Below are 26,737 nucleotides of genomic sequence, written 5' to 3'. Positions count from 1 at the left end.
GAAGGAGCGGGAGGAGGAGGAAGAAAAATAGAAAAAGAAGGAGGAAGAGAAGAAGGAGGATTAGAAGGAAAAGAAACATCAACAGTAGCAACAAGAATTGTGGATTTGTAAATGCTTATAATGTGCCTAGTACTGTTTGAAATACTGAGGTAGATACAAGATAGGGTCAGGTTGGACATAGTACATGACCCAAAATGGGCTCATGTATAAGGGGAAGGGAGAACAGATAGTGAATCCTTATTTTACAGACGAGGATACTGAGGCGCAGAGATGTTGAGAGACATACCCAAGGTCAAACACCAGGAAAGTGGTGGAGCCTGGATTAGAACCCAGGTCCCCTGAATCTCACATCCAAGATCTTTCAATACATTTTTCTAATGTCTTTAACATTGACTGGCATAAGAGATTCCTGCCTTAGCTTGGAACCCCCTTATAGGAAGGCCCCATGCCCTTTAAATTGACTTATCTAGAGTCTAGTGCCATATCCACATATTTACAATGAGCTTCCCTAGTCCTGGTGATAGTGATGATCAATGAATGGTATTCTTGGAGCACTTATGGCTTGCGGAGCACTGTATTAAGCACTTGGAAGGCCACAGTACAACACAGTTGATTGACACGATCCTTTGCCTTCAAGAAGCATACAGTCTAGGAGGTGATGACAATTAAGTTGTCTGATTATACGAACCTGACCCGAGGACGACTGTTTGAATTTTGGGGGAAGTGGCACAACCTGAAAGGAAAAGACAAGAATTACATGGGAAGCAGCTTGGCCTAATGGGAAAAGGACCTGGGTTCTAATTCCAGCTCGGTCCCTTGCTAGCTTGATGACCTTGGGCAAATCATTTAATTTATCTGTGCTTCAGGTCCCTCATTTGCAGTTTGGGGATTCAACACCTGTTCTGTCTCCACCTTAAACTGTGAGCCTCTTGTGGGACAGTGACTGTGAGTGCCCTGATTATCTTGTATTTTCCCCTGTGCTTGACAAATAGTAAACGCTTCACAAATACCACAATTATTAGTTTTAAATCATTTTCTAAACCTCTTTCACATCTACTTTAACGCATGGCTCTAACCCCTTTCCAAAAACATCGTTCTCCCAGAAGCCAAAAGCTCTAAAAGGGGGAAGGTTCAGGTGGGAATCTATCCAGCTGGTGTTTTTCTGATTTCCCTACAGCATTATTTGTTTCAGAAATAACTTTGTCGTCTTGTCTTTTGCTGTCAAGCCGTCTCTGACCCGTAGCGATGCCATGGACACATCTCTCCCAGAAGGCCCCACCTCCATCTGCAATCGTTCTGGTGGTGGATCCAGAGAGTTTTCTTGGTAAAAATCTGGAAGTAGTTTACCACCGCCTCTTTCCGTGAAGTAAACTTGTGTCTCCGCCCTCGACTTTCTCCAATGCCGTCGCTGCCCAGCACAGGTGAGTTTTGGCTTGTAGCAGATGGCCTGCCACTCGCTAGCCACTGCCCAAGCTAGGAATGGAATGGGTAGGCCTCTGCTTGACTCTTTCTTCCCTAGTTGAGACTGGTAGACCATGGGACTCTCTACAGGTGTTGACTCTGAGGGGCAAAATAACTTTACTGCAGGTTAAGATCTTATCTCTGTGCATTTTTTGGAACTACTCCAGTTTCCCAGTTTCAGCAAATCCTCTGCTCAAGAAAAGCATGCCCCTTTCCAGTTGCTAACCTGCAGGTAAATCCATCTGTCCATGGTATTATTAATCACCCAACAGAAAATCGCCATTCCCCATTGTTTGAACCGGTCTACCCTTTGTCTTTAGATTGTTTATCCTGCTCTCCTGGCTAGTATCTGCCACCAGTCGATTGACCAGTCAGAAGCGGCTTAAATCTTCTGCTGTCCCCCATTCTTCTTACATTTCTGCCTGCCTGACAGGTGAATTACTCTCAACATTGCTTTAGCAGTTGACCTACCTGCTGACTCCAAGTGTTTCTCTCCCACTCAACCACGGAGTGATGTTGACCGGTACTGCCAGATGTTTCCTGAGAGAAGAGTGGACTTGAAATGAGCTAGGAAAGGCAAGAGATGGAGGACTCTGAAGCTAGAGAAGCAGCATGGTGTAGTGGATAGAGCACGGGCCTGGGAGTCAGAAGGTCATGGGTTCTAATCCCAGCTCTGCCACTTGTCTGCTGGGTGAACCGGGGCAGGTCACTTCACTTCTCTGGACCTCAGTTACTTAATCTGTAAAATGGGGATTGAGATTGTGAGCCCCACACGGGACGGGACTGTGTCCAACCCGATCTGCTTGTATCCACCCTGGCTCTTAGTACAGTGGCTGGCACATAGCTAAGCGCTTAACAAATACCGTTATTATTACTAGTAATAATGATAATAATAATAATAATAATAAAGATCTTTCTGGACTGTAAATTCATTATGGGCAGGGAATGTGTCCGCTAATTCTGTCCTCTCCCACATCCTGCCTCTGGCCCGGAACACCCTCCCTCCTCATGTCCGACAGACAATTACTCTCCCCCACTTCAAAGCCTTATTGAAGGCCCATCTCCTCCAAGAGGCCTTCCCTGACTAAGCCCCACTTTTCCTCATCTCCCACTCCCTTCTTCATCGCCGTGACTTGCTCCCTTTATTCATCTCCCTTCCAGCCCCAAAACACTTTGTACATATCTAATTTAATTAACCATAGTAATGTCTGTCTCCCTTTCTAATGTGTAAGTTCATTATGGGCAGTGAATGTGTCTGTCTATAGTTATATTGTACTCTCGTTCTCGCCTGTCCCGCCGTCCACCCCTGGGCCACGTCCTCCGGCGGTCCCGGAACGCCCTCCCTCCTCACCTCCGCCAAACCGATTCTCTTCCCCTCTTCAAAACCCTACTTAAAACTCACCTCCTCCAAGAGGCCTTCCCAGACTGAGCTCCTCTTCTCCCTCTACTCCCTCTACCGCCCCCCCTTCACCTCTCCGCAGCTTAACCCTCTTTTCCCCCCATCTCCCTCTGCTCCTCCCCCTCTCCCTTCCCATCCCCTCGGCACCGTACTCGTCCGCTCAACTGTATATATTTTCATCACCCTATTTATTTTGTTAATGAAATGTACATCGCCTCGATTCTATTTAGTCGCCATTGTTTTTACGAGATGTTCTTCCCCTCGACTCTATTCATCGCCATCGTTCTCGTCTGTCCGTCTCCCCCTATCAGACCGTAAGCCCGTCAAACGGCAGGGACCGTCTCTATCCGTTGCCGACTTGTTCATTCCAAGCGCTTAGTACAGTGCTCTGCACATAGTAAGCGCTCAGTAAATACTATTGAATGAATGAATGAAAGTAAGAGGGAGAACAGGCTTCGAGTCCCCATTTTGCAGGGGAGGGAACTAAGGCCCGGAGAAGCAAAGTGACTTATCCAAGTGACTTATCCTTTGACCAGCTAACCTTCACTGCCAATACATTCCCTGAATAGTCTCCTCTGACCCTCAAGTCACTTGGAAAAACTTAGTCATATAGCTTATTGACATGCCATCATTTCAACTTGTTTGGAAACAGTTGAATGATGAGAAGGTTACTAGCTTACATGAAATGTCCTGTCTCCCTCCAAATAAATGATATAGAAGTATCAATATCCCACTTTATATAGCTTCTTTTATCCAAAGAAGTCAGAAACACTTCAGGAACCTTGGATCCATTAATGGTAGTTAGCAAATAAGTTTGTAATCTATGGGTAAAGCGCTGACATCACTGACACAAGTAACAGCCTGTGTAAGTAGGTAGAAATCTTTCCCTCCACTACAGTTCATTCTCCCTGCTTATTTATTTATCACTAATAGCACTGAGCAGCTTGGGCCCCAGGCATTAAGAGCCAAATGGAGGTGGGGGATGGGGAGGAGGAATCTCAGCAGCCAGGCTGGGAATGATAAATAATAAAACAGAGAAGCCTATAATAAATCATCACCCTATCTCATGCTAAGTGTCACCAGGGGACTCAGCTTTATCCAGATTTGGAACTGCACAGGAAACTCGAGTCTCCGCCCTCGACTCTCTCCCATGCCACTGCTGCCCAGGAGAGGTGAGAGTTTTGACTTCTAGCAGATTGCCTTCCACTCTCTAGTCTCTACCCAAGCTAGAAATGGAATGGGTTGGCCTCTGCTTGACTCTCCCTCCTATAGCCGAGAACTGGTAGAGCACTGGAAACTCTCCAGGTGTGATCCTGAGAGGGAAAATGGCCCTCAGGAGAGGTGAAAGACTAGCGGATCAATAATGACGGTATTTGATAAGCTCTTATTATGTGTCAAGTACTGTTCTAAGCACTGGGGTAAATACAAGTTAATCAGGATGGACACAGTCCCTGTTCCACTTGGGGTTCACAGTCTTAATCCCCATTTTTCAGATAAGGCATCTGAGGCACAGAGAAGTGAAGTGATTTGCCCAAGGTCACACAGCAAGCAATAATAATCATAATAATAATGCTTTTTGTTAAGCACTTACTATGTGCTAGACACTATACTAAGTATTGGGGTGGTGCTTTGCACATAGTAAGTGCTTAACAAATACCATCATCATTATTATTATTATTACAAACAAATAGGGTTGGACACAATCCCTTGTCTCACGCGTGGGGCTCATAGCCTCAATCCCCATATTCCAGATGGGGGAACTGAGTCACAGAGAAGAAAAGTGACATGCTCAAGGTCACACAGCAGATAGGTGGTGAAGCCAGGATCAGAACCCAGGTCCTTCTACCTCCATACCCTGGCTCTAGCCACTAAGCCATGCTACTTCCCATCATTCCTTCAATTGTATTTATTGAGCACTTACTGTGTGCAGAGTGCTGTAATAATAATAATGGTATTTGTTAAGCACTTACTATGTGCCGAGCACTGTTCTAAGTGCTGGGGTAGATACAGGGTAATCAGGCTGTCCTACGTGAGGTTCACAGTCTTAATCCCCATTTTACAGATGAGGTCACTGAGGCACCGAGAAGTTAAGTGACTTGCCCAGAGTCACGTAACTGACAGGTGGTGGAGCCAAGAATAGAACCCATGACCTCTGACTCCTAAACCCATGCTCTTTCCACTGAGCCACGCTGTTGTATTCCATGGAAGGATGTGTGATAGCCCACCTAGTATCCGGTGTCTGTGTCCCCAGCTTTCTTTAATTTACCACTGCAAGAAGCAGTAGGATGAGAAGTGGGAGATAGAGAAGCAGTGTGGTCTTCTGGAAAGAGGACAGGCCTTGGAGTCAGAGGACCCAGGTTCTAATCCTGTCTGGGCCACCTCTCTACTCTGTGACTTTGGACCAGTTATTTAATTTCTCTGGGCCTCAGGTATCTCATCTTTAAAATGGGGATGAAGTCCGTAAACCCCATTTACAGTGTTCAACCTAATTAGCTTTCACCTACCTCAGAGCTTACTACAATTCCTGGCATAAAGTAAGCACTTAACCAATACTGTAAAAAAGTACATTGTTTTGCAACTTAATCCCTCAATAAATACCATTGATAGATCAACTGATTGATTGATCCTCCAAGCTGCAGTCACCCCATGCAATGCTCTGCACACAGAGGTGCTCAATAAATACGATTAACTGAGGAATCAACTGTTCTACGAACCAGGGATACGGCCTCAACACCGCTCCACCAGGAGCTAAAACTGTGCAATTAAGAAATCCTACATCAATTTAAAAAGAAAGAGATGAATTGACTAACATATTTGAGGATCTTGATAGAGAAGTTCAAAGTTGTGAAGAGGTGATCATTATTATCAATATTATCATTATCGTCGTTATCATTAATCATCATCATATTTGTTATGCATTTATAAAATGTTAACACTGGGCTAAGCACTGCTGTTGATGCAAGGTAATCAGACTATACCAAGTCCCTGTCCAAATGGGGCACATAGTCGACTAGAAAGGAAGAACAAGTATTTCCTCCCTCATCTTATGGACCTGAAGTTATTTAGAAGGATTTGGCCAGTTACAACATATTTTTTGATGACAAAAAGAAGGCTTTTGCTCTCCCTAAATTAGAAAAATTCTGTACTAAATTTAAAATCCACTATCAGTCAGCAGAACAAGCTTATAGTTTGCAGTCTCTTGCAAAGATTCACAATCATATTACCATTCTTCATTTATCTGTGGTGCTATGCTTTGAATTACTTTAACAAAAATTCAACAGCTTAACGATCCCTAATATAAGAGTATGTAGAACATCAAAAAAATTCATGTTATTTTTCAAAATGTTTTGGAACATCCAAGTTATTAACTGTCAAGTCTTTGGGAAATATTTGTCTCATAATTCACCATTCCCAAAACATACATTGTTCCCCAAACGTCTGCATTTTCAAGGCATATACACTTACCCCGGCGCTTAGAACAGTGCTCTGCACATAGTAAGCGTTTAACAAATACGAACATTATCATTATCATTATTATTATTATTAATGAGATGTTCATCCCCTTGATTCTATTTATTGCTATTGTTTTTGTCGGTCTGTCTCCCCCGATTAGACTGTAAGCCCGTCAATGGGCAGGGACTGTCTCTATCTGTTGCCGATTTGTACATTCCAAGCGCTTAGTACAGTGCTCTGCACATAGTAAGCGCTCAATGAATACTATTGAATGAATGAATGAATGAATGAATGAACTTGCTATATCATGAGATATAGACCCATGGTATTTATTGAATGCTTACTGTGTGCAGAACACCGTACAATACAACAGGGTTGATCTCGCCTCCCACCTCTCGCCCACATCCTACCTCTGGCCTGGAATGTCCTCCCTGCTCATATCAGACAGATAACTGCTCTCCCCCACTTCAGAGCCTTATTGAAGGCCCATCTCCTCCTCCAAGAAGCCTTCCCTGACTAAGCCCTCCTCTCCTCTTCTCCCACTCCCTTCTACTCTGCCCTGACTTGCTCCTTCATTCATCCTCCTTCCAATCCCCACAGGACATATTTATATATCTGTATATATCAGACTATTTATTCATCTACTTATTTATTTATATTAATGTCTGTCTCCCCCTCTAGACTGTGAGCTCACTGTGCGCAGGAATGTATCTGTTTGTTGTGATAATGTACAGCCACGTACCCTGACCCCAACGAGCTTACAGTCTAGAGAGGAGAAAGCAAGATGTTTGAGTGCTTTAAAGCCCATGGTAAGATGTTTCTGTTTGATATGGAGATGATGGTCAACTGTTGGAGGTATTTGGGGAGAGGCGAGATGTGAACTGAACTTTTAAAAAATATGATCCGGGCAATATAGTGAAGTAAGGAGTGGAGTGGGAAAAGACGGGAGGCGGGACGGGGTGTCAGTGAGGAGGCAGATACAGGTGGAACATGATAAGTGCTTGGATCATTCGTTCATTCATTTGTACTTATTGAGTGCTTACTGTGTGCAAAACACTGTACTAAGTGCTTGGGAGAGTACAACAACAAATAGGCACATTCCCTGCCCACAGTGAGCTTAGGGGATCAGCACTGTAGCAGTTTGGATAGAGAGGAAAGGGCAGATTATAGTAATGTGAAGATAGAACCAATAACTTTGAGTGGCAGATTAAATATGTGGGTTGAATGACAGTCATAAGTCTGGCATTATGCCAAAGTTATGGACTTGTAAGACAGGGAGGATAGTGGTGTTGTCTACAGAAATAGGAAAGATATGGGGAAGGACAAAGTTTGTGGTGGGAAGTGAGAAGTTCTGCTTTGGACATGTTAAGCTTCAGGTGTCAGCAGGACGATCTGTTGAAAGAAGGAGGAAGTGGGAGACTGCAGAGGAGAATGATCAGGACTGGAGAGGTAGATTGAGGATCATCTGCGTTGAGATGGCAGTTGAAGCCGCGGGGGTAAATTAGTTCTCTGAGGGAGTAGGTTTAGATGGAGAATAGAGGGGGGTAAAACTTTGGAGTAGCACATTTTGCTGTGAAATTGGTGGAAATGCGTTCTAAAGCAAGCATCTAATTCTCCTTTTTCTAGAACTATCCGTCAACTATTAAAGTGTAGATACTACAGCCATCATTTAGGTACCGGGTGTCCTGGTGAAATGAGAGCTGTCCTGAGGGTCAGAAGATACTGGGTTCAAATTCAAATTCAAATTACTATCCCCCCCTTCCTATGCCTTTCTGAAGGCACATCTCCTCCAAGAGGCCTTCTCCGACTAAGCCCTCCTTTCCTCTTCTCCCTCTCCCTTCTGCGTCACCCTAACTGGCTCCTTTTATGCATTCCCTGCCCCTCTCACAACAGCCACACAGCACCTATGTACATATCTGTACAGATACATGTACATGTACATACATGTACATATCCCGGCTCTGCCACTTGTCAGCTGTGTGACTTTGGGCAAGTCACTTAACTTCTCGGTGCCTCGGTTACCTCATCTGTAAAATGGGGATTAAGACTGTGAGCCCCACGTGGGACAACCTGATTCCCCTATGTCTACCCCAGCGCTTAGAATAGTGCTCGGCACATAGTAAGCGCTTAACAAATACCAACGTTATTATTATTATATCTGTAATTTATTGGCTTATATTTATTTATGTTAATGTCTTTCTCTCCCGCTAGATTGTAAACTCACTGTGGACAGGAAAAGTTTTTATTGTACTGTGCTTCCTGAAGCACTTAGTACAATGATCTGCACACAGTAAGTGCTCAATTAATATGATTGAATGAAAGAATAATGAATGAAATTCCAGCTTGGGTATTTGCCTGGCCTGTGACCTTGGGCAAATTATTTAATTTATATGGGCCTATTTTCCTCATCTGCAAAATGAGAATGCATCCAAACTGATCAGATTGTTTTCCTCTCAGCACTTAATACTGTATTTGACACCTAGTAGAAACTTTAACAAATACCACAGTTGATATTGTTATTATTACTAAGACTAAGAAACACATCTTTTTCCACCTCCCATTTTGCAATCATTATAAAAATAATAATAATGGCATTTGTTAAGTGCATACTATGTGCAAAGTACTGTTTTTAAGTGCTTACTATGTGCCAAACACTGTACTAAGGTTAGATACAGGTTAATCGAGTAGGAGAATCCCAGTCCCACATGATGCTCAGAGCTAAGTATGAGGGAAAACAGGTACTGACTCCCTATTTTACAGCTGAAGAAACTGAGGTTCAGAGATGTTAAGTGACCCTCTCAAGAACACGCAGCAGTTGGCAGGACTGGAATTAGAACCCAGTTCCTCTGACTCCCAGGCCTATGTTCCTTCCATCAGGTCATGCTACTTGTTGATGGGGAAATCAAACATCTGAGGATCCAAATATTTGTATGTACATTTAGATGAGATAGATATGCACATAGATAACTAGCGAGAAAGGGGAGAAAGAGAGATAGACACAGAGAGAGGGAGGGAGAGGGAGAGACTTTCATATCAGTTGATGATGACCACAATAAATTCAAAGAATTTTGGTGTTTCCACAACTTTCTCCAATTTCCCCTTCTCTCCCTGCCTTAACCATCTTCTTCTCTTTCTCTGTTCTTGGCCTAGTGGCAAGAACACAGGCTTGGGAGGCAGAGGACATGGTTCAAATCCTGTCTCCACACTTGTCTGCTGGGTGACCTTGGGCAAGTCACTTCACTTCTCTGGGCCTCAGTTACATCATCCGTAAAATGGGGATTAAGACTGTAAGCCCCATGTGGGACAACCTCATTACCTTCAATCTATCCCAGAGATTAGAACAGTGCTTGGCACATAGTAAAGGCTTAACAAATACCGTAGTTATTATTATTATCTCTTTCTTTCTCCACCTTCTGTCTCCCTCTGAATTTTCACTGCTGCTTAGGCTGAAGTAGGGATCAGAGCTGGGTAAGGAAGACAGAGGACAGCTGTGCAGCTGAGTGAAGTTGTTTCAAAGGGAAATCATTGTGGTGGTGAAGGGAGGATGCATCTTTCAGCTGGGTCACTCTCTCCTACTTGGCACGCTGAGCTCTCCAAGACAAGGAAACTAGAGTAACAACTCTAGAAGCAGCGTGGCTAGAGAAGCAGCGTGGCTCAGTGGAAAGAGCATGGGCTTTGGAGTCAGAGGTCATGAGTTCGAATCCCAGCTCTGCCACTTAGCTGTGTGACTGTGGGCAAGTCACTTAACTTCTCTGGGCCTCAGTTACCTCATCTGTAAAATGGGGATTAAGATTGTGAGCCCCATGTGGGACAACCTGATTCCCCCGTGTCTCCCCCAGCGCTTAGAACAGTGCTCTGCACATAGTAAGCGCTTAACAAATACCAACATTAACTTCACCTAGTGTAGGTTTCTGTGAGATCCACCCAATTCTCATTTCTTCTGGACTTTGATCCAAGGTTGTTTTTCCAAGTTGAACTTAACTATTCCGTATTATACTTTTCTTTGGGCCGTTAGTGCAAGCTATTTATTTGAGGCTGTAATTTCAGTACTTAATACCACAAATGTAAGTGCTCAAGGGCTTGGCTCCAACAATGATTGGCACTGGATAAATACTTAGATAGATTTTTCAGCCCCAACTATCGATGCTTCATTTAACGTTGTTTAAACATTTATGGCTGTGTTTTCTGGGGAACGAGTTCTCATCAATTTGTGATGTGCCTTGCCTGCAGCTAAGCTGGCTAAATATTTTAAAGGTGACCTGAATAGGTAAAATGCCAGGCTGCATTAACTTTTCTGAGCTTCAATCAGGAAGCACTAAATTCCTTTAATCAGTGGTGGATTCCACGTGGCTTACAATGATGGAGAACAACACAGTGGCATTCAGTGGTGACACCTACACGTTGGTTCACCAATATCTTCCAGACATTCTGGGGTAAATTCTCATGTTCCCTGCCATTCAATCAATCAATCAATCAATCATATTTATTGTGCACTTACTATGTGCAGAGAACTGTATTAAGTGCTTGGGAGAGGGTAATGTAAGAGAGTTGGTAGACATGTTCCCAAGGAATGATATGCATTGGCAAACTTGGAATGTTTTCTTTCATCACCAGGATTGTAAACTCCTTGAAAATAACGCGGTGCTCTGCTTGCCCAATCAAATTCAAATCCTCCAGGACAGGATTCATGTCTTCTCCTCCTGATCCCACCCCCAGAGTCCAGTGAAGTCAAGCCCCCTCCTCCCCAGCACTTGCATGTGTTATCAGTTTATTCAGTTCATCTGTTTATTCATTTTTGTTTACCTTTGTGGTTTCTGTGATTTCCCGCTTACTCCCAGTAGAAAATTTGGGTTCGCTCCCTGTTCAATTGTAAACTCGGGAACCATGGCAGAAATCATGCCTTCTACTTCTACTGAATGCTCCCAAGTGCCCAGTACAGTGCTCTGCAGACAGGAGGAAGGATCCATAAATGCTGATAATGCCGCTGATGTTAACCCTGATGCTTTATAAGTCCTCACCTCAACCTTCCAGAAATCCGACATGGAACACATCCCTAACTCTCCTGTTCCCAAAATCAGTAATTAATCTTTGGTACCTCTCCATTTTCTATTTGCACCTTGTCACATTTTTCTTGGTGGGTTCATTCCAGCTTAGCGATATTTTATTGTTCAGCAATACATGAACTCCTTCCACAGACTATTACTGTACTTCATCTCCAGAATGGTCAGTCATTTTTATTTGCTGACCCTGAAAATTCTGGGATATTGCACCTTTGCCCTCATATGAAAATGAAGAAACATTCTTATTGTAGTAATCATAGAAATTGTCATAGTAATAGTAGTAATGAGTGCTTACTTCAGTGCTTTGCACACAGAAAGTGTTCAATAAATATGATTGAAGTAATATATTTACTAAGCATCTCTAACAGCTGAGGCCTGCCTCAATATTTTCAGTAGGCAGAGAATGTGTCTACCACCTCTGATGAACTGTACTTTCCCTAAAGCATAATACAGTGCTCTGCCCACAATAAGTGCTCAATAAATGCCTCTGATTCAGTGATTGCTTTCTTATTATATTTACTAAGCACTTACAATGTGCCAAGCACTCTTGTATAGTTATAGTTATAGTAAAACTGAGTCCTCCACTTGACCGCTGTGTGATCTTGGGAAAGTCATTTCACTTCTCTTGACATAGTGGATAGAGCACGGGCCTGGGAGTCAGAAGGTCATGGGTTCTAATCCCAGCTCTGCCACTTGTCTGCTGTGTGATCTTGGATAAGTCACTTCACTCCTCTAAGCCTCAATTACCTCATCTGTAAAATGGAGATTGAGACCATATGCCTCAAATGGAACCAGGGACTGTGTGCAACCTGATTTCCTTCGGTTCACCCAGCGCTTAGTACAGTGTCTGGCACATAGTAAGCACTTCACAAATACCATAATTATTAATTATTATTATTCTCTGGGACCCAGTTACCTCACCTGCAAAATGGGGATTGAGACTGTGAGCCCCATGTGGGACAGGAACTGTGCCCAACTCAATTTGCTTGTGTCCATCCCAGTGCTTAGTACAGTGCCTGGCACATAATAAGTGCTTAAATATTATTATTATTATTTTTACATAGTTAATATTTACCACAACTATTGTTTTCCTGTGTGGGGCTTGTTACCCCAGTGCTTGACACTTAGTTCTTAACAAATACTGAAATTATTATCACCAGTAATTTTGTGCTTCGTTCTCCCTTTCACTTAGCCATTTGATAAAGTCAGCAGCTCCCTCTGATTGTGTCAGACTGAAAGTCTCAAATAGTTCCTTTCAGCAGAAGAACTGGAAGGTCTAAATTCAAATTTTGAGTCTACCACTGGCTTAAGAGGACGAGCACATGCTCTGACAAAAATTTTCCACAGGTCGTATTACCATTTATTTATTTCGCACTGCTTCCCACCTCCACCCGCACCTTCACACGCCACCGAACTCTGCTCAGATGCACATTTGTGGAGTAAACATTCTCTGAGTTCTCACAACCAAGCAGTTTGGTCCAGTGGATACAGCAGAGACCTGGGAGTCAGAAGGACCTGGGTTCTAATCCCCGTTCCGCCACTTGTCTGCTGTGTGGGCTCGGGAAAGTCATTTCACTTCTCTGTGTCTCAGTTACCTCATCTGGAAAATGGTGATTAAGACTTGGAGCTCCATGAGGACGGGACTGGGCCAAACCTGATGATCCTATATCTACCCCAGAGCTTAGTACAGTGCCTGGCACAGAGTAAGCGCTGAACAAACACCAAAAAAACCACACAGATTCTCAGGAAAGCAAACAGATACATCACAGGAAGTCTCACTGCTCTCTGCTCACAATAGGTCACTGCCTGATTTCCTTAACAAACACCTGTTTTTCTTTGGTTCCCCATCATAAAGGTCAGAGCACCTCTATCTTGGAATATAGAGTGCTACGCGAATATTAAGTAATATAAATAGCAATGAGGCTTATCAGATCTCAGTTTTAAATATCTCTTCATCTGAAAGGAGAGTGAGATCTAGATGGCTCTGTTGAACTCGTTTTCTTTTCCAGCCAGTTTCAACTGAAAATAAACACTGAGGGCAAATATTATCCTGAGCCTTCCTTGATGATGAAATTGTTTCATTATTTTTTTCTGATTTGAAGAGACACTGTGAAGAATACCTTTATTAATTCATTCAATCATTCAGTTGTATTTATTGAGCGCTTATTGTGTGCAAAGCACTGTACTAAGCACTTAAGAGAGTACAACAATAAACACACACATTCCCTGCCCACAGTGAGCTTACTGCAGCTTATTGGGTCCCGTGGCAATTATGCATAATTCAGATGGAAATAGCAATGACCTACCAAAACAAGCATTTGACTAGATTTTGAAAGTGTTGTTAGTGAAGAGAAGAGTTGAAATGAACATTCCTCCCATAACAGTCTATCATTTACAGACAAGACATCTTTAATTCATGCAAACATTGAAAGCTCTTAGCCTACAGGGACTGCTAGTCAGTGTCTGTGAAGCCTGGGCAGTGGGAAAGTTATTTTCTCACCCTGTTAATCTATGCATAAATAAGTTCCTTTTTTATTCCACTTTTTGCCCAAGCATTGTTTTATTCCAAGAAATCTATGCTAATGACTTAGGTTTACACAGCCCCTTTCGGCTAGAAGAATTTTCACATTTTACCAAACTAAAAGTCCCATGTACATCAGGTATGTTCCCGGCTCCATCACTTGTCTGCTGGGTGACCTTGAGCAAGCCACCTTCACTCCTCTGTGCCTCAGTTCCCTCATCTGTAAAATGAGGATTATGACTATGAGCCCTATGTGGGATAGGGACCGTGTCTAACCTGATTATCTTGTATCTACCTTAGTGCTTAGAACAGTGCCTGGCACACAGTAAGTGCTCAATGAACACCCAGATTATTATGAAATTGTTATTATTATTACCACTTCTCTTTATGCCTTAGTTGCATAAAAACTTACAGCAGCCGATTCTAGTTTCATGAACTTTTGACACCTGGGGGGCTGACGACTTTAACCACGCTCTTCCGCAAAGCACATACAGTATCTTCTACAGAACCGAAATAGTCCCAAAGTGCTGTAATTAAAATTCAGCAACCCATGGATTGCTTTTGATTATAGCAGGCCAAATCGACTTAACCTTCACTATCCAATGACATGAAACGTGGCGGCTCACACAGAGGGTCGGGGTTTAATCCATAGATTTGAATTAATTGGATGGATTCTCCGCTTTTCTTTGCCGAAGAGCAGTTCCCGAGTGCTTCAAAAATTAAGCCTCGGTGAGTTGTGGGGATAAAATTCAGTACTGAGGCTTGTCTCCCTCTCTGTTGGTGTTTCGATCTTCGCCTGCACATCAGACTCAGAGGAAGGGCCAAAAGAACAGGAGAAATGCATTAGATATCGCATCTCGGGCCCGGTCGCCTTCCTTTGAGTGAAACAACCCCCCTCTTAAAAGCACTCTGGTGATTTTACCCATCATCACTCTGGGAAGGGCCAGGGCACTTTTTAACAAGAATGAAACATGCATTTGCCTCGTGAAAAGGAAAAAAAAAATGATCACGTCTGTGGAGAATTAGCTTTATCAAGATGCAGCTGTATTAAATGACGAAAGACTGACCCGATAAGGTATTGAGCGGGTATCCGTGGTCCACCACTCATTCACCCCTGGAATCTCAGAGACTTTCTCGGTTACAAAAATATGTCGATAGAAGTCGAGGCTCCTGCTATCTTCAGCTACCTGAAAAAAAATCTATTATGCAGGTATTTAGGTTTTAATTTACCCCCTGCTATGTCACTAAAATGTCAGGAGGAAAATATACACTCAGCGGCTTAGTCTAATACGCTGCTTAGGAGAGCCGTTAATAGCTCCTATCATTCAGACACTGGACACCGTTGTTTCCTTTACAGACTTCAATTAACTGTGTTGTTTCTTTATCTGCTCGTATTTTAATAGGTCAACAGTTTACCGATTCCTGTTATATTGTTGAACTTCGAGGCCAATGTCGGATTCCTAGGAAATCATTCTTTTTATAATGAGAGCAATAAGGCTTCAAACTAGTTTCTTCTCATGGCTTTAAGGAGATAGTAGATTCATTCATTCATTCAATAGTATTTATTAAGGAGATACGAGATTCATTCATTCATTCAATAGTATTTATTGAGCACGCTTACTATGTGCAGAGCACTGTACTAAGTGCTTGGAATGTACAATGCGGCAACAATCCCTGCCCATTGATGGGCTTACAGCCTAATCGGGGGAGACGGATGGACAAACCCAAGATAACTTAATCGCAGTGAATAGAATCAAGGGGATGTACACCTCATTAACAAAATAAATAGGGTGGTAAAAATATATACAAATGAGCACTAGATGCTTCATGACCATCTGTCCTCTGGACTGTGGGCTCCTTGAGGGCAGAGAACTTATCGGGCAATTCTGGTATATTGTGTATATACAAGTTCTTAGTACAGTGCTCTGCACACAGTAAGTGCTCACGATTGGTCTATTGATTGTCCTTTGTTGTATAGCCAGTGGAAACTCTTAAAATTCCACATTGGACTGGGGAGAGAGGGACAGACATCTCAGGGAATGGTGAGCTCAACACAGTGGATAGAGAAAGGGCCCGGCAGTCAGAAGGACCTGGCTTCTAAATCCCAGCTCCTCCACGTGTCTGCTGTGTGACCTTGGACAAGTCACTTCTCTGTGCCTCAGTTCCTTCTTCTGTAAAATGGGAATCAAGACTGTGCCCAACCCAGTTAACTTGTATCGACCCCAGCGCTTAGAACAGTGCCTGGCACAAAGTAAGCACTTAACAAATATCAAATTATTGTTATTAAGGCTGCAGAAGAAGCAGATAATCATATTGTCTTATGCTGTTGCATCATTTCTGACCGACAGGGACTCAATGGACACGTCTTCCCCAGAGCGCCCCACCTCCATCTGCAGTTGTTCCAGTAGTGGATCTGTAGAGTTTTCTTGGTAAAAATACAGAAGCGGTTGACGATTGCCTCCTTCGGCTCAGTAAACGAGTTTTCGCCCTCGACTCTCTCCCGTGCCGCTGCTGCCCAGCACAGGTGAGTTTGGACTCTAGCAGATGGCCTTCCACTCGCTAGTCACCAGCCAAGCTAGGAATGGAATGGACAGGCCTCTGCTTGACTCTCCCTCCCATAGTGGAGACTGGAGGAGTACTGGAAACTCCTGCTTCTCAAGTGAAGAAATCAGGAGAGCAGCTAAGCTATCCCACAAGGTTCCCAGGTGTTATGGCTACCTCTTCCTCAGCCAGAAAACTTTAGCCACTCCCCCAACGGTATTCTTTTTAAAAATAATTTTTATTTGATATTTGGTAAGTGATTACTACGTGCCTGGCACTGTACTAAGCCCTGAGATAAGATAATCGGATTGGATGCAGTCCTTGTTCCACATGGGGTTCACAGTCTTAATCCCCGTTTTACCTATGAGGTGAATGAGTCCCAGAAAAGTGAAGTGACTTACCCAAGGTCACAAAGCAGATAAGTCATGGATCTGGATTAGAACCCAGATCTTCTGGTTTCCAGACCGGGTTCTTTCCACTAGGTCATGCTACTTCTTTGAGAACCATTCCCAGAGGAGATAGGAGCAGGACAACTGCTGACCAAAGCAAAGTTACTGAGTTCCTACCTTGGGCAAGGCACTGTACAAACGGCTTGGGGAAAAAAGTCAGAGATAGAGTTCTGGTCCCTGCCCTCAAAGAGATTTCACTCTAAACTCAAACTCATATTATTCACAGTTAGTTGGAGAAGGAGGAAGGAGAATGATAGAGCAAAGCAAATTTAAGAAAAATAATGATAATAATAATGATGATGACATTTGTTAAGCACTTACTACATGCAAAGCACTGTTCTAAGTGCTGGGGAGGATACAAGGTGTTCAGGTTGTCTCACGTGGGGCTCACAGTCTGAGGTAGGAGGGGGCAAGGTGATTGCTTACTTTTTTCTTCCCTAGAATTCTTGGCCCTAATGCCCTACCTCCATGGAAGCCCTGCCCTGTCCCTAAGAAACGGTTTATTAGATTTGTGAGCTCCTAGAGGGCCGGGGACTGTATTTAATTTCCACATATGTATTCTCTCAGTGCTCAGTCCAGTATTCTCTGAAAAGAGTATATGCTCAAGAAATACACCATCACCACAAACACCACCATTCCCCCCCGGGCCCAGTGGCCTGAGGCTAAGGACATGGGCCAGGGAGTCAGAGGACCTGTGTCCTAATCCTGACTCTGCCACTTGCTGCTGTGTGACCTTGGGCAAGTCACTTAACTTCTCTATGCCTCAGTTTTCTCCTCTATAAAATCAGATTTCAAAAACTGTTCCCTCTCCTATTTAGATTGGGAGTCCCGTGTGGGACAGGGCCTGTCTGACCTGATTATCTTTTATTTACCCCAGTCTTTGTTATTTGTTACATCTATAATTTATTTATTTCTATTAATGTCACTCTCCCCTCTAGACTGTAAGGTCGCTGCGGTCCCGGGATGTGTCTACCAACTCCGTTGTATTGTACTTTTTCAAGTGCTTAATTCAGTGCTCTGTACATGATAAACACTCAATAAATACCACTGAATGATTGATAAAGAAACCTCCTGTTCTTAAGCATTTACTATATTTCAACCCAGTCAGCTACCAGCCATAGGCCCCAAATCACATTTTGAGAGCAATGTCAGGTCTGGTTCTTGTGAGTTCAGTCATTAGTCTACAGAATTTTCTGTCCCTTGAACAAATGAGTCTATAAATATAAATGGTTAGGATAAGATGAAGAATTACACACACAGTTAGAAAGAAATCCTGTCATGGACTGAGAGAAAATGACCTCCCACCTTCCAGGCACTCGGGAAATAAAATTGAGAGTGTGATTCACACCAGGCCAAAATCAAACTTCATAGATCCAAGAGAAAAAACTACAGAAGGAGAATTATAGGTACACTTCACTGGGCCTCTGCCATTTCAGTGAATCAGGGAATCAATCAACTATTAAGTGCCACTGAGTGCACGGTATTCAACTAGGAGCTGGGGAATTTATAAAAAAAAATCCCATGACTTTCAGAAGTTCACAATGTGAAATAACCAAGGGACAGGGACCAACTTGGCCTAGTGGATAGAATTCGGGCCTGGGAGTCAGAAAGACCTGGGTTCCAATCCCTGCCCCACCACTTGTCTGCTGTGTGACCTTAGGGAAATCACTTCACTTTCTGCCCCTCAGTGACCTTATGTGGAAAATTGGGATGAAGACTGTGAGCCCCGCGTGGGACTGTGCCTAACCTGATTTGCTTGTATCTACCCCAGCGCTTAGTACAGTGTTTAACACCACAATTATTATTATTATGACCAGTTCACACCTGTTGATTCTCTCCCCATGCTTAGTACAGTGCTCTGCACACAATAAGCAGAGAACTGGATGGGCTTGATTTGTCATTCAATCATATTTCTTCATTCGATCATATTTATTGAGAGCACTTACTGTGTGCAGAGCACTGTACTAAGCATTTGAGAGTGCAATACCACAATAAACAGGCACATTCCCTGCCCACATCAAGCTTACAGTCTAGAGGGGCGGGGGGACAGACATCAATACAAATATATAAATGACAGATAGGTACATAAGTGCTGTGGGATTGGGAGGAGGGGACAAAGGGAGCAAGTCAGGGTGATGCAGAAGGGAGTGGGGGAAGAGGAAAGGAGGGGCTTAGCCTGGGAAGACCTCTCGGAGGAGATGGCCTTCAATAAGGCTTTGAAGTGCAGGGAGAGTATGATGTGTTGAGAAAATTGGATGGGGTCAAAAGATCAACGTTCTCTGGGAGAACAGGGGAACAGCTTTAAATCCTAACAGTGCTTGGGAAGTCTCCGTTCCCTGCCCATTTCCTGCCCTCACTATAAAGTTTTCACTGTTCACATTTGTGACATTTCTGGATGTTCTCAGCCCTAACTCCCAACCCAAAGACCCCCCAGAGTCACTATATTCATTCATTCAATAGTATTTATTGAGCGCTTACTATGTGCAGAGCACTGTACTAAGCGCTTGGAATGTACAATTCGGCAACAGATAGAGACAATCCCCGCCCATTGACGAGCTCACAGTCTAATTCGGGGGAGACAGACGGACAAAAACAAGACAACTTAATCACGATTAATAGAATCAAGGGGATGTACACTATATGGGGCCCAATTCTAGACTGCCCCCCAACTCTAGCTTGTTGTGAGCTGGGAATGTGTCCATTTACTGTTGTGCTCGCCTAAGACCTTAGTACAGTGCTCTGTACACGGTAAGCGCTCAATAAATTCGATTGAATGAATAAATGCTGGGTGCTGAAGGCCATCACTTCTCCTGTTCTTCTCATGCAGGTTTTGGGGGCGGCCTTACTGCTCTCCAAGTGTCTGCACCTCAATCATTGACACTATCAATCAATCAGTGGTATTTTTTGAGTGCTTACCGTGTGCAGAGCACTGTACTAAGTTCTTGGGAGAGTACGATAGAACAATATAACAGATCCATTCCTTGCCCACAGCGAGTCTATGGTGGAGGCCCGGGCGTTTTGTGGTGTTTGTTAAACATTGTACTAAGCTCTGGGGTAGATACAAGCAAATCAGGTTAGACACAGTCCCACGCGGGGCTCACAGTCTTCATCCCAATTTTCCACATGAGGTCACTGAGGCACAGAAAGTGAAGTGATTTCTTCACTTCAGGAGGTCCTGAAGGAGTAGAGATCATCAGGGACTACCCTACCACCTCCTATTCAGGGTTGGCTGCAGATAACCTGCCAAAAAGTGTTCCTTCCCACACTTACAGCTTCCCAAGTTTACGTGTCTCCCTGGGCCCTGGAATTTCTCATCCAGTCCCCACCAAAATCTGAGATCTCAACAATCTAATTCACTCATTCATTCAATCGTATTTACTGAGGGCTTACAGTGTGCAGAGCGCTTGGGAGAGGACAATAGAACAACTAACAGTCAAAAAAGTTGTCTGTTTATTGTTAACTCAGTAAGGACTCCGAACAAAATCCAATTCTAAAGCATCTTCTCCTGGATCTACTCCTTCATCCTCCCGAGGACCCTGTGTACTGACCCGTCGGCCAGAAATGGGGGATGCCTGCCTCGTCTTTTGAGCCGCTCGGTCCCCATGGTCCAAATCTCCCCATTTTATTGGACCAATCATGGGGTATTTGTCTATATTACAGTGCTGAAGCTGAACTGGTTGGTGGGGCACAGAATTGGAGGCGATGCCAACAGCTTGGCCTAGTGGCAAGAGCACGGGCCTGGGAGTCAGAGGACTAGGTTTCTAATCCCGGCTCCACCAATTATCTGCTGTGTGACCTTCAGCAAGTTACTTAACTACTCTGAGTCTCAGTTACCTCATCTGGAAAATGGGGATTGAGACTCTGAGCCCCATGTGGGACAGGGACCGTGTTCAACCTAATTATCTTGCAACTACCCCAGCACTTAGAACAGGGCTTGGCACACAGGAAGTGCTTAACAAACCAGGAGGGCTTCTGTGCCACCCTCTGGCCCATGCCCTAGAAAATGCTGACCCTTTGCATAATGCACTTGGGCAGGATATGATGTCCTGTAGGATCTGTTCTTCTATGGTCAAATATTCTGCTGGTGGATAAAAATCTATGTTTCCCCCTGAGGGAACCTCAAAATCATTACCCAGCCAGCATCTCTCTTCCTTTGGTAAAACTGGGGTGAGCCTTCTGACCCACCTCATCTTCCCCATGTGACTTCTTCACAGGGCATTTTGAGGAAGAAGTTAAACATCTGAAACCGCTGTCAAGGGCAATGAACATGGGAGTCAGTAAGGATGGAGAAATAATGTTGCCGGGCAGAGGAGATGGCAGAATTAAAGGGTGGACGGAGTTTTACTCTTTTCCTCTGCTGTTCAAAAACATTTTTCTATAAAAGAAGAATTTGGAAAACACCTAGGTTTCCAGGAACAAACTTTTTCCTACACCATAGAAAGGCAAAATAAAAATATCATCTCTCAAGGAAATTCACTGGTTCTAGTGAAGGCTGTTGTGGGTTTGTTTTTCACTTTCCTGTCTTTTTCAACTGGGAGAACTGAAGTGGAAAGTATTTCACACGCTTTTTTGCTCCTTAAATCCGGGAGGGAGGGCAGTCAGCTATGCCCGTATCTCGTCTTCTTTCTATTTTGGAGTCAGAGGAGATAGCTGGCCATAGATATTAATCAGTCAGTGATGTTTATGGGGCACTCACTGTTTGTCTCATTTTCTGCTACCCACTAAGCTCCTCGAGGGCAGAAATCTTGTCTACCAGCCCTACTGTATTGTCCTCTCTCAAATGTTTAGTACTGTGCTCTCACAAAGTGCTCAAATGCCACTAATTTATGGATTGATTCATTGATTTGTAGGCAGTCAAAATCTCTATTCCTCCAAATGTAGATGATACAGAGCTACCCCTTTTGGTAGGTACATTCAACTGTGCTTTGAATTTCCTCATCTGTAAATGGGGATTAAATAACTGTTCTCCCTCCCCTTAGACTGTAAGCTCCACAATAATAATAGCAACAGTATTTGTTAAGTGCTTACTATGTGCCAAGTACTCCTCTAAGCGTTGGGGTAGATAGAAGGTTAACCAGTTGGAAGCAATCCCTGCCCCACGTGGGGCTCACGCTTTTAATCCCCCTTTTCCTGATGAGGAAACTGAGGTACAGAGAAGTGAAATGACTTGCCCAAGGTCACACAGCAGACAAGTGGCAGAGCTGGGATTAGAACCCAGGTCCTTCTGACTCCCATGTCCGTGCTGTATCCATTAAGGCCATGCTGTGGGACAGTGATGGTGTCTGATCTGATTATCCTATATCTGTCCCGCAATTGAGCGCAGTGCTTGGGACACAGTAAGTGCTAAATCTATATATTATAGCGTACGCTTGGGCTAGAGCATAGATACGGAATTAAGGGGCATTTTTCCAGCAACCAACAAGCAAGAGGTTTCCCTAAAGTCTCCACAAGACACATCACAGGAGAACTAGGCATATTCCTGTTCGCTACCAGACCATTAACGTAGCCTAGTGGAAGAAAAGTGGGCCGGGGTGTCAGAGGACCCAGGTTCTAATCCCAGCTCTGCGACTTGCCCGCTGTGTGAACTTGGGCAAGTCATTTCACTTCCCTGTGCCTCAGTTTTCTCATCTGTAAAAACCGGGATCACATACCCGTTCTTCCTCCTGCTGAGATTGTGAACACCACAAAGGACATGATCTGAGCTCATAATAATAATAATGTTGGTATTTGTTAAGCGCTGACTGTGTGCCAAGCACTGTTCTAAGCGCTGGGGTAGATACAAGGTAATCAGGTTGTCCCAGGTGGGGCTCAGAGTCTTAATCCCCATTTTACAGATGAGGCAACTGAGGCACAGAGAAGTGAAGTGACTTGCCCAAAGTCACACGGTTGACATGTGAGGGATCCGGATTAGAACCCATGACCTCTGACTCCCAAGCCCAGGCTCTTACCACTAAGCCACATTGCGACCCTTTCTCCCTCCTGCTGAGACTGTGAACACCCCAGAGGAAATGATCTGAGCTTTACCGGCTTATGATGTTCAAGCCAGAAGCAGCGTGGCTCAGTGCAAAGAGCACGGGCTTTGGAGTCAGGGCTCATGAGTTCGAATCCCAGCTCTGCCACTTGTCGGCTGTGTGACTGTGGGCAAGTCACTTAACTTCTCTGTGCCTCAGTTCCCTCATCTGTAAAATGGGGATTAAGACTGTGAGCCCCACGTGGGACAACCTGATTCCCCTATGTCTACCCCAGCGCTTAGAACAGTGCTCGGCACATAGTAAGCGCTTAACAGATACCAACATTATGATGTCTCTACCCCAGTGCTTCTTAGGGCCTTTGCCATTTAGTAAACACTTAATAAATGCCACAGTTATTATTATCATTATTACAATCCAAAAGCAGTCTTTCCCCAGCCAGGTGTCTGGGAAGGGGGATTGCGTGCGCATTGGAAAATTGGAAGATTGATGTCACGGAAAAAAATATCAAGCCCTATGTGTCAGTTCTTTATAACAACCCACTGCTTTCCTGATGGAATCAATGAGGTAGATGGTCTGTGATATTTTTAAAACAATGTGGGGGATAGTTTCAAGGACTGACCAGAGACTACACATTAAAATGAGTCATGACAGTGACCTATAGCTTAAGCCACTGAGACAGACAGCCTTAGGGGAAATCACAGCTTTTCAAAAGAAGCTTGCACGTTTTGATATATGTCACGTTTTTCTACTGGAACAGAAGAATTAGAGCCATTTAGAGCTGGCATCTGCAGCCTTTGAACATGCCAAATACCCATAGTATCCAGGTTTGGGAGGAGACAGAGTGGGATTGAATGAAGTGGGGTATAGAGGTTACTGCTTCTGCTCCCAGAGAGTTATAGGCATCTGAATCATAAAAATAATAATGATAATGGTATTCCTTAGCTCTTACTATGAACCATTCGCCGTTCTAATCACTGAGATACAAGATAATCGGGCTGGACACAGTCCCTCTCTAAGTCACAGTCTAAAGCCCCATTTTACAGAGGAGAGAACTGAGGCCCAGAGAAGCGAAGTGGCTTGCCAAAGGTCACACAGCAGACAGGTGGCAGGGCCGGGATTAGAACCCATGACCGTCTGACTCCCGAGCCCGTGCTCTATCCGCTAGGCCAGGCCGCGTCATCCACCATAACCCCTCAGAGGGTCTGAGTTCACTCATGTTCCCTTTTGGAAAGAAGCTAGGATCGCTAGTCAAGAGACCTGGGTTCTAATCGCGGACCCACCGTTTGCTTGCCCTGTGACCTAGAGAAAAAAGTCGAATATAATCGAGTCACTTACCTAGTCTGTGCCTCAGCTTCCTTTATAGTATCAATTAAGAAGCTGTGTGATCTAGTGGAGAGAAGACAGGCCTGGAAGTCAGGAGGAATTGAATTCCTGTTCTCCCTCCTACTGAGACTGTGAGCCCCTGAGGGACTTGATTAACCTGTATTTAATCAAATGCCTAGTACAGCGATTGGCATACAGTAAGCGTCTAGCAAATAGAAGGTTCTTCTTCTTATTTCCTTCTCCTCCTCTCACTCATTCATTCATTCAATCTTATTTATTGAGCACTTACTGTGTGAAGAGCACCGTGCTTGGGCAAGTACATGTAAGCTCCTCTAGACTGTGAGCTCGTTGTAGGCCGGGAATGCCGCTGTTTATCGTTGTGTTGTACTTTCCCAAGCACTTAATACAGTGCTCTGCACACAGTAAATGTTCAATTAATACAACTGAATGAATGAATACAACTGCTTCAGTCTATACTTTACTCTGCTGCCCGGATTGTCTTTCTACAGAAATGCTCTGGCCAGGTCACTCCCTTCCTCAAAAATCTCCAGTGGTTGCCTATCAACCTTCGCATGAAGCAAAAACTCCTCACTCTTGGCTTCAAAGCTGTCCATCCCCTTGCCCCCTCCTACCTCACCTCCCTTCTCTCCTTCCCCAGCCCAGTCCGCACACTCCGCTCCTCTGCCGCCGCTCACCTCCTCACCGAGCCTCGTTCTCGCCTATCCCGCCGTCAACCCCTGGCCCACGTCCTACCACCGTGACCTGGAACGCCCTCCCTCCTCACATCCGCCAAACTAACTCTGTTCCCCTCTTTAAAGCCCTACTGAGAGCTCACCTCCTCTGGGAGGCCTTCCCTTCGCCCCTCCTCCCCTCTCCATTGCCCCTACTCCCTCCCTCTGCTCTATCCCCTTCCCCTCCCCACAGCACTTGTGTATATTTGTATATATTATTTCTCTATTTCATTAATGATGCGTATATATCGATGATTCTGTTCATCTATTTTGATGGTATTGATGCCTGACTACTTGTTTTGCTGTCTCCTCCTTTTAGACTGTGAGCCCGTTGTTGGGCCGGGATTGTCTCTATCTGTTGCCGAATTGGACATTTCAAGCACTTAGTACAGTGCTCTGCACACAGTAAGTGTTCAATAAATATGATTGAATGAATGCATGAACAATAAACAGTGACATTCCCTGCCCATAATGAGCTTACAGTCATTGTATCTTTCCTTGTCACGCTCACTTGCCTCAGTTACTTTCTGCTGATTGCAGAAAGGATTAGGCACCTTGGATTTTGAATTAAATTTTAAGCCAGAAGGGGAAAAAGCCAACAGATGCAAGAAAAGATGAAAGAAGCAGATGACCTAATGGATAGATCACGGGTCTGGGAGTCAGAAGGATCTGGGTTCTAATCCCAGCTCCGCCGTGTGTCTGCGCTGTGGCCTTGGGCAAGTCACTTCACTTATCTGGGCCTCAATTACTTCACCTGTAAAATGGGATTCAGACTGTGAGCCAAGTGGGCCAGGGACTGTGTCTGATGAGGTGAGGTGAATCTAGCCCGGTGCTTAGTACAGTGCCTGGCACAGAGTAAGCGCTTAACTAATACAATAAAAAAAGATGAGGTTAAGCAGGAAAGGGATCCCTGTAAAAGTTCTTTCAAAATAATAATAGTGATGGTATTTGTTTAGCTCTTTCTATGTGCCAACTACTGTTCTAAACTCTGGGGTAGCTACAAGGTAATCAGGTTGGACATAATCTCTGTACCACGTGGGCTCACTGTCTTAATCCCCATTTTACAGATGAGATATCTGAGGCCCAGAGAAGTTCATTGACTTGCCCAAGGTCACACAGCAGACAAGTGGAGGAGCGGCACTAGAACCCACATCCTCTGACTCCCAAGCCCTTGCTCTTGCCACTAGTCCCATGCTGGCGGGGAGATGGGAGGAGCTCCACTGGGGACATCACCTCATCCCTAAGCTTTTAAAGGACACACATTTTCTCTTTTCTCTCCAGCGGCACCATTGTAATGCATCTCTGAACTGAGAAATGCATAAAAAGCAATTATTTTAGTAATTACCCTCCTCGATCTCACGGCCACAGAAAAACCACCGCTACTTTTTGCTGCAAGGGGATTTATCCCAGCATCGCTAGTGTGCACAAATGGGGTGTGAAAGGAGCAGCCTGTTGAAGGTTGTCTGAGGAGCTCAGTGAGTCCAAAGGCACAGTGCAGACCGAATTAAGAAGAAATAAAACACTTTCCTTTCCACCGGATGGATTATGTCCAGGACCAGAAAGATGAAACTTAGAATTCCTCCACTGCTTCAAAAAATGGTATCTTGCCCACTGCAGGAACAGTATGTCTGTTATCAGGCCACGACAGAACCTTGGGCTTCTCTCAGACGAGTGGAAGAGGCAGAGCTTTCCTTCCCTAATTGCCTTTGATTTTGGCAAGTAGTCAAGGCGACAGATTGGGGATGTTCCTTACAGCAGATTCCTCAGACTGTGACAAAAAAAGACAACCAGAAACTCAATCCAGCTCTTAGAAAAGTCACAGAAATT

At 44.2% G+C, this 26,737-nt stretch overlaps 1 non-coding gene across 1 annotated transcript; it reads right to left on the bottom strand.

The window, feature by feature from the left end:
• Positions 1-4,044: 4,044 nt before the first annotated feature.
• LOC114809286 lies at positions 4,045-4,183 on the bottom strand. The gene has a single exon (XR_003757073.1). It is a non-coding gene; the product is annotated as a small nucleolar RNA SNORA7 (small nucleolar RNA).
• Between the last annotated feature and the right edge of the window lie 22,554 nt (positions 4,184-26,737).

The sequence above is a fragment of the Ornithorhynchus anatinus genome, chromosome 2 (assembly GCF_004115215.2).
Source record: "Ornithorhynchus anatinus isolate Pmale09 chromosome 2, mOrnAna1.pri.v4, whole genome shotgun sequence".
NCBI classification, from domain to species: domain Eukaryota; kingdom Metazoa; phylum Chordata; class Mammalia; order Monotremata; family Ornithorhynchidae; genus Ornithorhynchus; species Ornithorhynchus anatinus.
The sequence above is the reverse complement of the archived record's forward strand: the minus strand, read 5'-3'. Positions and strand labels throughout refer to the sequence as shown.